The sequence below is a fragment of the Nicotiana sylvestris genome, chromosome 8 (genome assembly GCF_000393655.2).
Source record: "Nicotiana sylvestris chromosome 8, ASM39365v2, whole genome shotgun sequence".
Lineage (NCBI taxonomy): Eukaryota > Viridiplantae > Streptophyta > Magnoliopsida > Solanales > Solanaceae > Nicotiana > Nicotiana sylvestris.
Genome location: NC_091064.1, coordinates 128,072,108 through 128,087,365, shown reverse-complemented (window position 1 = coordinate 128,087,365; position 15,258 = coordinate 128,072,108).

Genomic DNA, 15,258 nt, shown 5'->3' with positions numbered 1-15,258 from the left:
TACCTGGAGCTATGGGCCTCCTCTAAAATCAACTCCCGAAGCCCATCCACATTAGGCACACAAACTCGACCCTGCAATCTCAAAACTCCATTAGCATCTAAGGTAACCTGCTTGGCACTTCCGCGCTGCACCATGTCTCTAAGGACACACAAATGGGGATCATCAAACTGCCGATCATGGATATGCTCCAATAACGAAGAACGAGCGACCGATTGACCAAAGCCTGAACATCCAAGGCAAGCGGTCTCTCACCGACCAGAATATAAGCAAGACTGCCCATACTGGCTGACTTCCTACTCAAGGCATCAGCCACCACATTGGCTTTTCCCGGGTGATATACGATAGTGATGTCATAATCTTTCAACAACTCCAACACCTCCTCTGCCTCAAATTCAACTCCTTTTGCTTGAACAAATATTGGAGACTCTTATGATCCGTGAACACCTCACATGCCACGCCATACAGATAGTGCCTCCAAATCTTCAATGCGTAAACAATGGCTACCAACTCTAAATCATGAACCGGATAGTTCTTCTCATGAATCTTCAACTGCCTCGAAGCATAGGCAATGACCTTGCCATCCTACATCAATACTGTACCAAGCCCAATACGAGATGCATCACAGTAAACTGTATAAGGCCCTGAACCTATGGGCAAAACCAACACCGATGCCGTAGTCCGAGCTGTCTTGAGCTTCTGAAAGCTCGCCTCACACTCGTCCGACCATCTGAAATGGGCACCCTTCTGGGTCAACCTGGTCATCAGGGCTGCAATAGATGAAAACTCCTCCACGAACCGACGATAGTAGCCCGCCAATCCCAAGAAACTCCGAATCTCTGTAGCTGATGCTGGTCTAGGCCAATTCTTGACTGCCTCAATCTTCTTCGGATCAACCTGAATACCCTATGTTGACACAACATGGCCCAGGAATGCAACTGAACTCAACCAGAACTCACACTTTGAGAACTTATCATATAACTGACCATCCTTCAGAGTCTGAAGAATCACTCTGAGATGTTGCTCGTGCTCCTCCTGGATACGGGAATATATTAAAATATCATCAATGAAGATGATCACAAATGAGTCCAAATAAGGCTTGAACACTTGGTTCATCTAATCCATAAAGGCTGTTGGGGCATTTGTCAACCCGAACGACACAACCAAGAACTCATAATGCCTGTACCAAGTGCGAAAATATGTCTTAGGGACATCGGAGGCCCTAATCCTCAACTGATGGTATCCAGATCTCAAGTCTATCTTTGAAAATACATTGGCACCCTGAAGTTGATTGAATAAATCATCAATCCTCGGCAATGGACACTTATTCTTGATGGTAACCTTGTTCAATTACCGGTAATCGATACACATTCTCATTGACCCATCCTTTTTCTTAATAAACAACACCGGCGCACCCCACGGTGAAACACTGGGTCTAATGAAACCCTTTTCAAGCAAGTCTTGCAACTGCTTCTTCAACTCTTTCAACTCTGGTGGGGCCATGCGATACAGCGGGATAGAAATGGGTTGAGTGCCTGGAGCCAAATCAATGCAGAAGTCAATATCCCTGTCGGGTGGCATCCCCGGCAGGTCTGAAGAAAATACCTTAGGAAACTCGCGAACAATAGGCACAGAATCAATAGAGGGAACCTCGGCACTAGAATCACGAACATATTCCAAATAGGCTAAACACCCCTTCTCAACCATACGCTGAGCCTTCGCATACGAGATAACACTGCGGGTAGAATGACCAGGAGTCCCTCTCCATTCTAAACGAGGAATACTCAGTAAAACTAAGGTCACAGTCTTAGCGTGGCAATCCAAGATAGCATGGTAAAGTGATAACCAGTCCATCCCCAATATAACACCGAAATCAACCATGTCTAAAAGCAACAAATCTACATGAGTCTCAAGACCCCCGATAACCACAATACAAGAACGATGGACTCGATCAACCACAATAGAATCACCCACCGGTGTAGACACATAAACAGGATCACTCAATGAATTACTAGGCATGATCAGATACAGTGCAAAATAAGACGACACATACGAGTATGTAGATCCTAGATCAAATAGCACCAAAGCATCTCTATCACAAACTAGAATAATACCTATAATGACTGCATCTGAAGCCTCAGTCTCGGTCATGGATGGAAGGGCGTAACATCGGGGCTGGGCCCCACCACCCTGAACTACCTCTTTGAGACGGCCGGCTGCTAGCTGGCCTCTACCTCTAGCGGCCTGAGTTCCACCTCTAGGACCTCTACCTCCACCTCTAGCACCTCTACCCCCACCCCTAGCTGGCTGGGTGGCTTGTGGAATACCTGGGGCCTGAACCATAGCACGAGAACCCTGATGCGGAGAGCTACTCGAAGCTCGAGGGCAATACCTAGCAATGTGCCTCGTGTCGCCACAAATAAAACAAGCCCTCGGCTGCTGGGGCTGACAACCCTAGAAACTAAAGCTGTGGTACACTGATAGGTGCAGGTGGTGCACTGAAGGACTGCTGATCAGAATACTGCATCGGAGGACCACGACTGCTTGAAGTACCATGAGAAACCTGAAGAGCTGACTGAAAGGGCCTAGGAGGATGGCCTCTACCATATGAATCTCTACCTCCAAACGAGGTACCACTAAATCTGCCTGAATGACGAGGCCTCTTATCCGACCCATGACTACCTCCCTGCGACAGAACCATCTCAACTCTACGGGTCACATTGGCCGCCTCCTGAAAGGTGATCTCACTCCTAGTCTTCCTAGCCATCTGAAGACGAATCGGCTGAATCAGACCATCAATAAACCTCCTCACCCTTTCTCTCTCGGTAGGAAGTATGACAAGAGCATGGCGAGCTAAGTCAATGAACTTGGTCTCATATTGGGTAACAATCGTGGAACCCTGCTGGAGGCGCTCAAACTACCTCCGATAGGCCTCTCTCTGAGTAATGGGGAGAAACTTCTCCAGAAACAACATTGAAAACTGCTCCCAAGTCAAGGATGGTGAACCGGCTGGTCTAGCTAAGCAATAATCCCTCCACCAAGTCTTGGCGGATCCAGACAAGCAAAATGTAGCAAAATCAACTCCATTGGTCTCAACGATCCCCATGTTCTGAAGAACCTCGTGACAACTATCAAGATAATCTTGGGGATCCTTAGTAGATACACCGCTGAATGTAGAAGTGAAGAGCTCCATCGCCGGTCTGAGCTACTACACCCGGCTGAATTGCTCCAGCTAGATGAACCGCTAGAATCTGAATCTGGGGAGCCATCTGCTCCGGAGTGCGAGTAGCAGGAGTCTGAGCTCCTCCTCCAGCCTAAGAAGTGGCTGGTACTACAGAAAGCAAACCTGCTCGGGTGACACTCTCCATGAGGCTCACCAATCGGACCAGAGCGTCCTGAAGAACTGAGGTAGCAATAAACCCTTCCGGGTCCTGAGCTGGGCCCACCGGAACCGCTAGGGCCGGAACCTTATCATCAAAATAAACCTGAGGCTCTGCCACTGGTGCTACTGCTCGGGGCTGAGCTCTGACCCTACCTCGGCCTCTAGCACGGCCTCGGCCTCTCCCTCTACCCCTCATAGAAGCTACTTTTGGGGCTCGGGCTGCTGAGCAGTAGATGAGGAAGCGCATGTTCTCGCCATCTGCGAAAGAATAGAGTAGGAAGGCAATCAGTATTGAGAAACAAAACCGCACAACATGAAAGAACAAATGTGAAATTTTCCTAACTCTGTAGCCTCTGGGGAAAAATACAGACGTTTCCGTACTAATCCCTCAGACTCTACTAAGCTTGTCCGTGAATTGTGAGACCTATGTAACCTAGAGCTCTGATACCAACTTGTCATGACCCAAAATTCCCACCCTCGGGAGTCGTGATGGCGCCTACTTATAGAAGTTAGGCAAGCCATGAACTTAGAAACCACTAACTCATTCGTGTTTATACATGTTTCGCCAGTTAAATTATAAATGATTAAGCATTTAAATGACAACGGAAAATAAAATTTAGCGGAAGTCTTAAATAAATATGAAACCTAAAAATCTAGAAACCAATACATGCCTCTAATCAAAACCTGGTGTCACATCATCCACGGACTACTAAGAATACTACATACATCAGTTTGAAAGAAAGATAACATTGTCTGAAAGAAAGGTAAGTGTCTGGACTAACCCCGACGAGGTAGTGACGAGGCTAGGACCAAACTCCAGATAAACCTGTGCAGTTATATAATATATGGCAGAAAAAGTAAACAGGTAATAAACAATCAAAGCTGGGGAAGGGGAACATGCTTCGGGGGTAGCAGATAAAACAGAATATCAAAGAATAATAAGGAAACTACAATTTAACTTCTAACACAGATAAAAAGAAATAAGGCAACTTTCACTTTCCGTTTCATCTTGTTGCAGGCGTGCAACCCGATCCCATTTCTCATATCTTGTGGTAGGCGTACCACCCGCTATCATTTCATTATATCTCGTGGTAGGCGTACCACCCGCTCCCATTTTATTATATCTCGTGGTAGGCGTACCACCCACTCCCATTTCATTATATCTCGTGGTAGGCGTATCACCCACTCCCATTTCATTGATCTTGTGGTAGGCATACCACCCGCTCCCATTTTATCATATCTTGTGGTAGGCGTACCACCCGCTCCCATTTACAAGTCATCACAAAATTACAAGAAATCCCAGCAAGGGAACAAAAATAATATAATAACTTCCCGGCAAGGGAACAAAAATATCGAAACAGTCATCCCAGCAAAGGAGAATCAACTATAACCAAATCCTAACTCATTATGTACTCAGCTCAATTAATGACAATACTCAATCATAACTAAGATCTACGAGGATAAAATCAATCTTTAATCAATATAGGAGATCATTAATTAAAGCATCCGAAGTGCCATCTAAGAGCACAACAACGTTCATATTTAAGAATCACGGTCATACTCGACAGCAACGTATAGATACTCATCACTATGCCTATACGTCACACTCAACAAGAAGCAAGTAGAAAATAGGACTCAACTCTTAATCCCTCAAGCTGAGGTTAGACCGAACACTTACCTTGAACTTTCACGGCCAACTCAAGCCTCGAACACCGCTTTTCCTCTCAAATTCGGCTCCAACCTAATCGAATCTATACATAATTGACTCAATATCATCAATAAGTGCTAAACAATGCAATTCCAATGTTCAATTATAACTTTCCAATCATTCTTCCCAAAATCCCAAAAATCGACCCCGGACCCGCTTGGTCAAAATATGAGGTTCGGACAAAAACTCGATCACCCATTCGCCCACGAGCCCGAATATATAATTTGTTTTCAAATCCAACCCCAAAAAGAGGTCTAAATCACAAATAACCAAAAAGCACTAACTCTACCCAAATCCCTAACTTCTACCCTTAATTACATGTTTTAGGCCTAAAAATCTAGTGGGTGTTGATGGAAAATGAAGAAAACAAGTTAAAGATTACTTACCCAAGAGATTATGGTGAAGAAAGCTTCAAAAATCGCCTAAGAGCTTTGGAGAAGAAGAGGTTTGTAAAATTTTTATAAAATCCCAAAAGTGTTCTGTTTTTGGCCTTTTTAAAATCACTAGGCGAAAATGTCCTTCGCGTTCACGACTGACCCTTCGCTTTCGCGATGGTCAGGCTGGGTGAGCCTTCGCATTCGCGTACACGGGCTAGCGTTCACGGAGAGTAATCTCCTCGAGCCCTCGCGTTCGCGTCCAAGAGTTCGCGTTTGCGTAAGACAACTACCCCACCCCCTGCCCAGGCCCATTTGGCCTTCGCGTTCGTGTGGCCAGGACCGCGTTCGCGAAGGGTTACCCCCCCCAAAGCCTCGCGTTCACGACCTGAGCTTCGCATTCGCGTAGAAGGAAATTCATTCACCAACAATTAACTCATTGCGTTAGCGTGGGTACTCCCGCGAACGCGAAGAAGGAAGTACCAGAAACCCAACAGCTGAGAAACCTGCAACATTTTCTAAGTCCGAAACCCTCTGAAACACATCCGAATCACACCCGAGCCCTCGGGGATCCTAACGAAACACACGTATTAACTCAATAACTTTATACGCACTTATCTGTACGATCAAATCTCCTAAATAAACCTCAAAAACAATGAATCAAACCTAAAAATCAAGAAATTTTTCTCAAACTTCATCAAGTTTCGAATTTAGCAATTCAAGTCCGAATCACATCAAGCGACGTTTTTATTAACCAAATTTTACAGGAATGACTTAAACCATACATAAGACCTGTACCTGGCACCAAAACCAAAATACGGGCCCGATACAATCGCTTTCTAATCAGATTTCATTTCCAATTTCCTTAAACATTTTCAGAAAATAATTTTACTTAAAAATTCATTTCTCGGGCTTGGGACCTCGGAATTCGATTCCGGACATATGCCCACGTCCCATATTTTCCTATGGACCCTCCGGGACCGTCAAATCACGGGTCCGGGTCCGTTTGCTCAAAATGTTGACCAAAGTCAAACTTATTCATTTTAACATCAAAACATAGCATTTTTCACAAAATTCATATTTAAGCTTTCCGGTTACGCGCCCGAATTGCGCACACAAATCGAGACAACTCTAAATGAGGTTTTCATGGCCTCGGAAGCACAGAATGGATAAGAAAATAGGTGATGACCCCTTTGGATCGTCACATTTTTGCATTACAGATAAAATAACGTCAGTTTCAATGGATAATGCTTCTAGTAATACTAATGTTATAAGCTTGCTTACAACTACACTAAATCCTACATTTAGTAATATTTTCCATGTTAGATGTATTTGTCATATTTACCATTTAATCGTCGGTGATGGTATGAAAATATTAAATGTTGAAATTGAAAAGGTTAAAATGACTCTTCATTGGCTCTTTTATTCAAACCGTAGAAGTAGACTTAGAGAATATTTTAAAAAATGTGATGAATTTGGCTTTAGAGAAAGAAAGGTTCCTAAACCTTGTCCGACTAGATGGAATTACATGTATGAAAGTTTAGTTGTTGCATATGAATATAGAAACCCAATAAACGCAACGTTTAATGCTCATGTTGGTGGTGATGATGATGATGATGATGAGCACCTTACAAATTAGGATTGAACTAATGTTAAAATGCTTGTAGACTTTTTAGAACAATTTCATGTTGCTACAAATGAATTATCTGGGCAATATTATCCTACTATTTCTAACTGTTTAGTTTATATTGCAACACTTGTAGATTTGTTTACTCAATTTTCAGAGGGTGGAGTAATTTATCAACTTGCTATTAATTCTATGAAAGATAAGTTAAAAAAATATTTTTTCCATATCCCCCCTATTTTTGGTGTTGCTGCCATGTTAAATCTTACCATGAAATTAGGAGGTCCTCACTTTTGGTATACAAATATTTATAAGGCTTTATCAGTTTCAGATGAGGAATTTGCTACACTTGCAGATGCAAAAGCTTCAATTAAAATAAATACTCAAACAATTTATAATGCTTATCAACTTGCCTTAGATCATGCTAGACCAAATGTTCCAACTCCTACTTCGTCTAGTTCGCAATCATCTAAAAGAACTGCGGGCCTAAAAGCACTTAGTTCTTGGACGGAGTTCAGGGGTTCTCAAGGTGATAATATTGGTGATAGTTCACGTCTAAATGAGCTTCAAGTTTATTTGTCGCAGGGACTTGAATCAGAGGAACCCGACGGCTCCTTTGATATTTTGGAATGGTGGAAGGACAAAGAAAAATACTATCCCATTCTTTCAAGGATGGCTCGAGATATTTTAAGTATTCAAGCTTCAACAGTGGCATCGGATAGTGCTTTCAGTCAAACGAGATTTCAAATCGGTGATCATAGAGCGTCTATGAGGGAGAGCTTGGAAAAATCAGTACTCTTCAGAGATTGGATCCGTTCGGAAAGAAGAAATTTGGACTTGCTGAATCATAACCGGAGATAGACGAAGCTTATGAAGAAATTCTAGTGGAACTTGCGGAGGATGATGCTTCGCCCGGAAGCAGTGATGAACAAGCTTCTTTTCTGCCACCACCAACGGAAATTCCTCCGAACCTTTAAGGATTTATGAAATTTGTTAGAGATAATACATAGACTAATATTTAACTTGCATTTTGGCACATCTTCATTAGTTTTTTTCCTTTTAATAGTGGTATTAGCACCTTGTTGTGCTCATTCCATTGGGGGGAGGAAGACTAAGAAAGATATTGTCATTTTTTGTTAATGTCGTAATAACAAAAATTATAAGGCATTCCCTTGAATATTTCTTTGAATTTTTTGTGTTTAAATTTTAATTAAAAGATTTAAGTCACAATTATATAATATAATTTACAAGAAATTTCCTTAGATAAAAAAATTTCAAAAAAAAAATAGCCCCGAACACTTAGGCCTGTTTAGGCCCTTAGGCCCGGCTCATTTAGTCGGGGACCAAGTGGGCCGGTTCCACCCTCCAGTACCGTTAAGCCCGGGACCATTTGGCCCGGGACTACTTGAGCCCGGCCCGCCAGAGCCTGGTACCGTTAGGCCCGGCCTGTGTAGCCCATTTAGGCCCGGGACCAGACCACAATACAGCCTTATACTTGCTAGACATTTTGGCCAATATTGTCCCTTATCTTTTGGGCAGGTCTCCGTGAGCATATTTAGTCCCTTAAGTATACTAAAGTAGAGCACCTTTAGTTTTACTGATACAATGTGTTCAAAAACTAACAATGTTACCCAACTCTGATTCATGAAGAAAATCTTCTGCTCCGAAGCAAAATATTTTCTCTCCTTTTATTGGATAACGCAAATTATCACTTTAATTCCTCATTTTTAGATAATGTCTTCTGAAATTTTGACCTTGAAAATATCCCATTATGTGCCAGTTTTTGTTGAGAAAATGACACTGCATAGACGCTGTAATACTAATAGACGAAAAAATATATAAATTTTTAATATTTTTTTGTATATATATATACATACATACACACACACACATATATATATATACATACATATATTTTGTATATTAGTATACAAAAATTATACAAATTTTACATACTTTTTCGGCTGTCAGACGTAAATAGCTTCTGGCACGGGCTAAAAGTGATAATACAACCTGGTTATTTGTTTGCTTCAACAATATGCCTAGTAGTAATCCTGGCAGCTCTATTTTTTCTTCAAATTTTAACTTTTCTTTTTGGAAAAATCAACCAAATTTATATATATATATATATATACACACACACAAAAATATATACAAAATTTTATATATTTTTTCGGCTATTATTTTTACGATGGATATACAGTGTAATTTTCTTACTGAAAATTGGCACATAAGGGGATATTTTCTAGTTCAAAATTTTAGAAGGCATTATCTAAAATGAGGAATTAAAGTGATAATTTTTGTTATCCAATAAAAAGAGAGGAAACGTTTTGCTCATAGCAGAAGAATTGCTTCATGAATAAGAGTTGGGTAATACCATTAGTTTTTGAACACACTATATCAATGAGGCTAAAGGTGCTCCACTTTAGCACACTTAAGAAGGGGTGTTCAAAATCGAACCGAAACCGAAAACTGAACCGAAATCGAAGCTTAATGGCTTATTGGTATCGGGTTAACGGTTTAACAGACGGGGAACATATTAATTTTTTTTATTAACAGTTTATCGGTTTGGGGGCGGATTATTCATTTTTCTTAACAGAAATCTATTAACCCGTTAAGAATATATATATATATACATATAAAATTTATTTTTATCCATATATATATATATATATATATATATATATATATATATATAATAATAATAATAATAATAATAATAATAATAATAATAATCAAAAACCCTTCTTCCCCATCCAATACTCTCTCTCTATTCTCTATTAGAATATGGTTGTGGAATGGTGTTTGGATTGTTTATGAGATATGTCATTTTCTTAAGAGGGAGACCAAAATGGATTGTGAGAATTGTCAACGAAGACGGATACAGGATGGTTATGGAGTTTAAGGCAAGGAAAAGACGTCGGAAAAGAAGAGGATGAAGTAAAAACAAGTGCCTTCTACTGTTTGTAAATTTCATGCATTTTTTGCATTGCACCATTGACAATATTTGCTAATGCTTCTCTTATTTGTACTGTCTTTGGTTTCCACGCTGAACAAAAGGCAAAGCTAATAATGAAAAGAGAGGAAAAGAAAGGAAAAGAAAGGATGTCACGACCCAGATTTCCCACCCTCGGGAGTCGTGAAGACGCCTACCAAGTACATCTCTACCCGGAACCGGTGTCACAATATGACGGACCATCTACGAATACTACAAACAATTGTCTGGAAAGAAAGATACAATCCGCCGGGGCCTACGGACCCCTGCAGGACTACCTCGGAATATCCGACTGAACTGAAGGCAGCCACCCAAAGCTACGGTCCAAAAGCTGCCGCTCCGGGATCTGCACACAGTGCAGAGTATAGTATTAGCACAACCGACCCCATGTGCTGGTAAGTGCTTGGCATAACCCCGGCGAAGTAGTGACGAGGCTAGGACCAAACTACCAAATAAACCTGTGCAGTTATATCACATACAACGGAAAATAAAGCAGAAATAGACAATTAAAGATAGGAGGGGGACATGTTGCGGGGAATATCATTTACCAACAGTAATTTAAGAGAAAAGCATAAAGAACAATTTAAAATTCACAGCAAAGAATAAGGAAATCGTAACCAATCAATAAACACTTTTATTATCTATTGTTGCGGCGCGCAACTCGATCCAAATCATAAAAACACTGTTGCGGCGTGCAACCCGATCCAAACATAATATTGTTGCGGCGTGCAACCCGATCCATTTATAATATTTTTGCGGTGTGCAACTCGATCCACGTATACAGTTCAACACCAATCACAAAGAGAGTCCCGGTAAGGGAACAATAAAGAAACAACACTATCCCGGCAAGGGAATCGACAGTATAAGTAAATACGTCCCGGCAAGGGAAAATCAGCTATAACCAAACTTGTTCCAACATCTAACTTCACAAAAGAAACCTCAACTAGCACCAATACCCAACTATAAGCAATTCCCACGAGAACAATCATAATCCTTGCTCAACATAGACAATCAACAACTTAGGCATTCATAGTACTTATTAGGAACACAACAATTTCAATTTAAGACTCACGGTCATGCTTGACACCAACGTATAGATACTCGTCACCATACCTATACGTCGTACTCAACAAGTAACATGTAGAAAATAGTACACAACTCCTAATCCCTCAAGCTAAGGTTAGACCAAACACTTACCTCGAACTTCCACGGCCAACTCAAGCCTCAAACACCACTTTTCCTTTAGAATTCGCCTTCAAACAACTCGTATCTAGTCCAAATTGATTTAACAACATCAATAAATGTTAAATAATTCATACTCAATGCTCAATTATAGGTTTTCTATCATTTTTTCCAAAAAGTCAAAAATCGACCCCGAGCCCGCTTGGTCAAAACACGAGGTTCGGACCAAAACCCGATCACCCATTCACCCACGAGCCCAAATATGCAATTAGTTTTGAAATCCGACCCCAAAATAAGGTCTAAATTTTAATTATTCAAAAAGCCTTAACTCTACTCAAATTCCTAATTTCTACCATGAAAACTCTTGATTTTTGATTAAAAAGTGATGAAAAATATTGGGTAATTGAAAGAGTAAAGTTTAGAATTGATTACCAACACTTTGGGGATGAATTTGTGTGAAGAAAATCGCCTCTAAGTCTTGGGAGTTCGATAAAAATGAGTTCTGCCCGTTTTTTGGTTCTGTTTTAAAAGACTGGGCAGGCCTTCATCGCGTTCGTGATAGGCCTGCCGCGTTCGCGAAGAGCAGCCTTCCTCAGGCTTACGCGATCACGAGATCTCCTAGGCGTTCGCGAAGGATAAGCCCCCCGGCCTTCGCGTTCCTACAGGCAGCCGCAGGCCCCGACGTTCTCCTATATATTTATATTCTGTTTTCATTTACTTCCGAGACAGATTGTATCTTTTTTTCCAGACAATTGTTTGTAGTATTCGTAGATGGTCCGTGATATTGTGACACCGGTTCCGGATAGAGGTACTTGGTATTGTCGTACTTGTTTTTTGGCTAAGTTATTAGATTACGTCTTCCGCATGTCTTTATTTATTGTTAATATTTCACTGTTGATCGTATGTTGTTTTAAACTGCTAAAAAGGGCTAAATAAAAGAGTTATTGAATTTATAATACTCGGCTTGCCTAGCTTTCACGAGTAGGCGCCATCACGACTCCTGAGGGTGGGAAATCCGGATCGTGACAAAGAACAAAAAGAATATAGTAGGAGTATATTTTCTGTTGGACAATGCTGCAGAAATTTAAAACTTTTTGTGTTCCTCTATTTATCTTGTAATGCCAAGTTTCTATATTACCACTGCTCTTCAATCCATCAAAAAGACATGCTTCAAAAATTTGTTCTTACTGTTATAATAAGTTACTGTCTTTCCTTTTCCATCTTCGAAGTGCTAAGGAAGTAAATCTGTAATGAACTCAAAGAGCGTCATGTGCAATATAGATTAAATTAGGCCGTTAAACCGTCCGATAAGAGCTAAATCGATACCAAACTGCCCAATATCTTATCGGGTGGCTAGCGGATTAATACATTTAAAAGCCGATAACCGATAAGTCAAACCGTTAAGAGTAAATAACCGCTCAATTCGCCCGATAAGCAACTATACACTTAAGGGACTAAGTATATTCAGATTATACTTGAGGGATCAAAATAGACCCATCCTGAAAGATAAAGGATATTATTGGTCAAAAACTCTTACTTGCTACACGTTAAACGTTTTCATCCTTTGTTTGGTTATCGCGTTTTGCTGTGGGAAGGAAAACGATTACTATTTCTTTTTGTCTTACCTTTTTCTTTTTCTCTTTTATAAGGAATGTTTGTTAAATTTTTGTTGTTATTATAAATAATCTCAATCACAATTATGATGTTACTTTTATATCCCTCTATGTGGTATAACATTCTCGCTATTACTATTCAAAATAAAATAACAAAATGATAAATTAGTCACTTGCCAAATTTCTTTTCCCAAAAGTATTTTAGTGACGTTAACCTTAAAATTTAAAATAAATTTTTATCGATGTATTTCTAGTGTAAAATCAAATATGTATTTTATAGAGAAGGCCAAAAATGCCCCTTAACTATGAAAAACATAACAAAATTGCTTTATTTTGAATATGATCTCGAACATACCCTTATCACTAGAGCATTGGTTCAGATTTGTCCCTCAAGTATGAAAAATAGAATAGATTTGTCATCAGTTTGAATTTGGTCTCAAATATACCCTTATGATGAGTTGACTAACTCATATTTGTCCCTCAAAACTGACGTACCTTCAATTTTTATTTTTACCCATTTAAAATATATTTTATTATTAAGATGGAGTGCTACCATGTAGGAAAATAATCTTAACCACAAAAAATTTAACCAGAAAATTATACATATCCAAAATAATTAAAAGAGTTAAAGACATCTAATTTCTCATTATATTCATGTCTTTCCCTATATAATTTTTTTTACTCTCCAGAATGTAACACATTAAATAGAATATCAATCATTTTTCATGGAAAAATAAATAATCTTCAAGAACACAAATATAAATTAAAATTCTCAAATCAGTGAAAATAATTAAAAATAAATAAGAACGGGGAGTTATAAAGTGCACTTAACAATAAGTTTCGATCTTGCTGAAGAAATTACGATCACTGCCAATCCTGAAAGTATAAAATCCATAGAATATCATTTTTATTTCTTTTGAGCTAAATTTATGCAAGTGCAATTGCATAGACAAAAGAGTGTTGATATTCACTAAGACATAAATTAAAAGAGAGAAGACTTATTGGTTGTCCTTTAAACGAAGTATTTGATGAATCTTTTTTTTTTTTTGTGTATGGATAAAAATAAATTATATATATATATATATATATATATATATATTATATATATATATACATATATCTTTTATTCTTCTTATTCTTTTTGTTCTTCCTTATGTTAAATAAAAGTCAATTTTTTTTACTCTAAAGTAAAAGGATTTATCGAAAAAATAAATTCTGTCAATTTTAGGGAGGTAAATATGAAGTAGTCTACTCATGATAAGGGCATAAGAGACCAAATTCAAATGGAAGACATCATTATTCTATTTTCACTAGTTGAGAGGTAAATCTGAACTAATCCACTATTGATAAGGATATGTTTAGGACCAAATTCAAAATAAGGGCAAATTACTCTATTTCGTACCGCTGAGGCCTAAGGGGCATTTTTGGCCGTCTTCCTATTTTGTATTATACTCTATGTATTTTATTTTTAGTTCAATGTACCAATTATTACCAATAAAAATATATCTACTAAATAATCCCGTCATTATCTAATTCCCCTAATGTTATCCTTACATTATAATCCTAGTATCTAGCACATCCTTTTAAGCTTACACGAAATTTAATAGGCATTAAATGTTGACCTAAATCACAAATAAGACTTAAAAGTTATGAATCGTGGCAATTAAAAAACCTAAACCAGAAATAAGGGCTTAAAAGTTACATTTGGTAGAAAATCAGACTCAAACCTAACAAATTTCTTAACCTAAAGCTAATGAAGTTAGGCAAAATTGAAATGAAAGAAAATGACAGTGAAACAAAACTATAATCAATGCTCAATTTGCTAATCAAGATCAGTGTATCAACGTCATCATATTTCTATTCAAGGAAAAAAAAATACAATTGTTTCAGGCGATACGTTAATTGTTTTAGAAGTCCAGCAGCTAAAAATTCTAATTGTTTTTTTGGTTTCTCACCCGTTGTTCTATATCCGCATTGGAGCCCGATTATATCCGGATTTGTGTCGGGTAAAGCCCCATTCAGGGGGAAGCGCTCCCTACCGAGAATTTTTTCATATCCAGGACTTGAACCCGAAACCTCTGGTTAAGGGAGGAGCAGCCCTATCCGCTGCATCACATCCTTTGGTGGTAAATTCTAATTGTTATGAGGATTCATTGGACTAAAAATAACAAATACGCCGTATCCATTTCAACTCTAATTATTGATGATCATCACAGAGATGATGCAAATTGTTTACCTTAAAAATACGGGTAACAATTAAACTTGATTTATTATTTTAAAGATATGTGATTTAGTCAATACTAATTAATAACCAAGAAGTATAACGTAAAAATGCAAGAAATAGGTAAATCAAACCAGTGTGCAAGACCATCTCGACTTCGAG